The sequence below is a fragment of the Rhagoletis pomonella genome, unplaced genomic scaffold (genome assembly GCF_013731165.1).
Source record: "Rhagoletis pomonella isolate Grant_MI unplaced genomic scaffold, Rhpom_1.0 Rhpom_scaffold_00003, whole genome shotgun sequence".
Classification (NCBI taxonomy): domain Eukaryota; kingdom Metazoa; phylum Arthropoda; class Insecta; order Diptera; family Tephritidae; genus Rhagoletis; species Rhagoletis pomonella.
In genome coordinates, this window is record NW_023458557.1 from 29,115,942 (window position 1) to 29,119,804 (window position 3,863).

Sequence of the window (3,863 nt, forward strand, 5' to 3'; positions counted from 1 at the left end):
CTGTATTTGTGTTATTACCTTTAATTGTACTTTGTTCATTTCAACTTTGTAATTTTGGAAATTTTAGATTTATGTGACTTTTGTGCTTCGTCAGTCAAACAGAAAATTTTCATTGTTGTTCAAACTTTCAATCTTTAAACTTAAAAAAAAGAAAACTTAAATTTTACTATATTAATTTTAATATTGAGCATCTGCTACAATAGTTATAATGCTTTGGTGAAAAATACCGGATAAAAAACTGCCCTATTTACCCGTCTTATTTTGAAATAAACAAAGCAAAGGATGAATGCAGAATTTCTGAATTTAATATCGATTAGTAAAAACTGCAATTAAACATTATGTCAATGTATATACATATATGTATGTATAAACATACCGCATACAATTATTAATGAGTTAAATGAAAAATTAAATCCGCGTAAAGCTGGCGAAATTAATTTCTGAACACAAAAGGTCAAAGAAAAAAAACAATGGGCCGTATGCAAACCCTAGGCAAATGCTTATTCTTAAAATTTCAGACCTTGTATTTTTTTACTTTAGTATTAACCCTTAACGGCCTTAACGATCTAGAAGACTTAAATAAAGTTTGGTTTCGGATATTATTTTATAAATACAAAAATGGGAAAAATTATAAAGGCTTAATTGAAGAAATTCTTATTATTTTTTATTATTCTTTTAATATGGAAACATTTTTGACGATTACTATTTACGTCAATATGAGAAAAAGCTCGTTGAAGCATATTGGGAACTATTTTTCCTCTGCCTTGAAAGGGATAAAAAGTGTTTCACATATGACAGACAGAAACAATGCTAATGGTGCATTTAATATAATGTTTTCTAGTGGAATGGGAGCCAAAATCCAAAATTTCAAAAAAGTGACATTTTGAATGGTATTTTGAGGGTTAAGTTATTGTTGTTGTAACTTCTGTATAAATTTCCTATATTATATTCACGATGAAAAAATTTTCATTCCATTATCTCTTTTCTAACCGAAGATCCACGATTTTGAAAAAAAAAAACGGCGGCGGTTCGCGAGAGCTGCCAACTGGGGAACTTAGTAGACGATATTTGCTTATTGTTTATTGGAATACCGTAATGATTGGCGTAGCTAATAATTTTATTTATTAGTAAAGGTATCTTCTGGAGTCTTAGATTTATTAATTTTTGTAGTTAACTTAGATAAATGGGACTAATCATTTGCCGTAATTGATTTGCATCGTTTAACGGTAATGAGTTCTCGGCTTAAAATTATTGGGGTAAGGTTGGCTTCGTAGGTCAAGTTATTTATAGGTGTAAAGCGGTAGGCGCCAATTGAAGCTCTTATGACCGCATTTAGTTAATTTTGAAAACAATTAAGGCTTTGACTGCGGAGATTAGCGAAGCCGGGTTACAGTTGTAGTTTTGGTTAGAGAGACATTTTATAGCATTAAGTCCTTTACTTAGGGCCGGTTTCTCTATCTCCGGTTAACACTAATCCCCCGGTAAACATCGTTACCGACCTTATCGACTCCCTGTTATATGCATGGAGTTAGAACGTCGATAACAATGTTTAACCGGGGAGTTAGTGTTAACCAGAGATGGAGAAACCGGCCCTAAATGAAGCTAAGAGATGTTGTATGTGTGAATTCCAATTTTATCTTCTATTAAGTATAATGCCTAACGTGGAAAGTTTTGAGATCTGACTAAAATTACGCCCACTTTTATATAACGGTAAATTTCAGAAATGTTTGAAACTTTGATTTTTCGAAATTTAAGGAAGCTAAATTTACCCAAAATTGATCATAACAACAATCCCTTGAAAAGAAGTAACATTATTATGGAATTTTGGAATATGCGAGTGGTGCCGTCCACATATATCCATATAAGTTTATCTCATTATATCTAATTGAGCGTTCTATCGAAGATGTTTGAAATAGACGTAAAACCACCACTGCTTACCATGTAGCGGTAGTTTTCGGAAAGCTGAAAAAACTATATTGAATACTTGCGCCGAGCATTTAATGTTCGGCTCCGCCAGAACTTAGACTTTTTTACTTGTTAAGAAATAATTTAGGTGAGTAAATTAGGTGATTTATTTAAATAAAAATGGAAAGGTTAGTAATTTTTAATAATGTTTTTTTTTTAATATTTGAGTTTAAAAATTGGAACATTGTATTCAATAAAAAGTTTTTAAACCGTCGTAAGTCAAACCTGCGCCACTAAATGACTACTCGCTCGAGGCGACAAACTTGAAAAACTTGAAACTTGACAAAATTGTAAATTCTTTTCGATTGACGCTGCACCAGTTGAGAGGTCTTTCAGTTATATTTATTTTTTTATTGCGGTGCAATAATTCTTTATTGAGAATTGCATCGGACTGCAAATGTCGGATGTATCCTCCTGACTTCCATCTTCACAATCTTGTATCATGGCAAGATCGTTGTTTAAACACCGTTGTTTTCCAAAGAATTCTTCATTCTCATTCTTTTGGTTGTTTCTGAATTTAGAGAACCTGTAACGTCAACAGCGTTTTTCGATTTTAGTTTTTGTAATTTATTTTTAATCCTTTCTTCTGTGACTGAAATAGCTTTTAATCAGAAATAACCAGGGTCGGTTCGGTACAGCGGTTCGAACCGTTTTTACACTTTTGGATTGGTTCGTCAAAGCGGTCTTTTTGGTCTTTGAACCGGGGTTTCGGTTCGGTTCAACGGTTCGAAAAACAACACAATAACGCGGAAGTTTAAGTGTCAAGTGTCAAGTGCAACAGCGCGCAAGGTTAAGGGTCAAGTGTCTGTCAAATGAGATGAGTTGCCTTTACATTTGATATTGTCACATGGTAAACAAACATGGTAGGTATTACCATGTTTAAAAAAAGGAAAAAAGCTGGTACATTTATCTATTGAAAATTGGTTGAAACGGACCTTTCAACCTTTATGGAAAGTGGTTCGGTTTTCGGTTCGGATCAAACATTTGTGGAAAATTTCGGTTCGGTTAATGGTTCAGTTAATTAATAGAAAAAATCGGTTTTCCGTTTCAAAACCGGTTCACGTCCCTGGAAATAACGAAAGAAGGTTACCACCTCTATTTGTATTTTTTTATCATTTAATACTAAAGAAATTCATATACCAGACCCAAGGTTTGTTCTATGGTAATTAATTAACATTTTTTATTGAAATATTTTGCAATGGGTTGCTTTGCTCGTTTAAACATTTCCTTCATTAATTAATTAACATCAATTAATTAACATTTTTTATTGAAATATTTTGCAATGGGTTGCTTTGCTCGTTTAGACATTTCCTTCATTTGGTGTTTAATTTGGAAAAGCGGTTTGTTTATTATCCGGAAAAGACTTTTAATTGGGATTAGTGAGCTCACTGATAAACAAAAAATTTTCAGGTAAAAGTGTCACCGTTTTTGAAATATTTACATTTTTACATTTTATTTAAAAAAAATCGTGCCTTTTCATGTGTTTTCTTTAACTGCAACTACAAGCCGGGCAATACTTAGTAAATTTTTTATGTAAAATACTTCCAGATAGTTGCCTCTCCATACTCAAATGCAATATAGTTAAAATAAATTAAGGAACAATCATAAAATTAGGACTATTTCTGGATTTTTAACTTTTTGATATTTTCTTCCCCAACTTTGACTATCTCGGGTGAAAAAAAAATGTACTGAGCTATAACTTTACATTACATAAAAAAATTGCTCATTTAATAAAGATTTCAGAAAGGTGCCACACTTACTGTTTTGAATAGCAAAAAAAAAGTTATAGCCGCTTTTGTGGGTAAAGGACTGAGACACGCTAGAATGTATTTAATAGATTTAAATTGAATTTGCTCTTGTTACCGTCAAATGACATGCTAAATAGTACAAAGGTACAT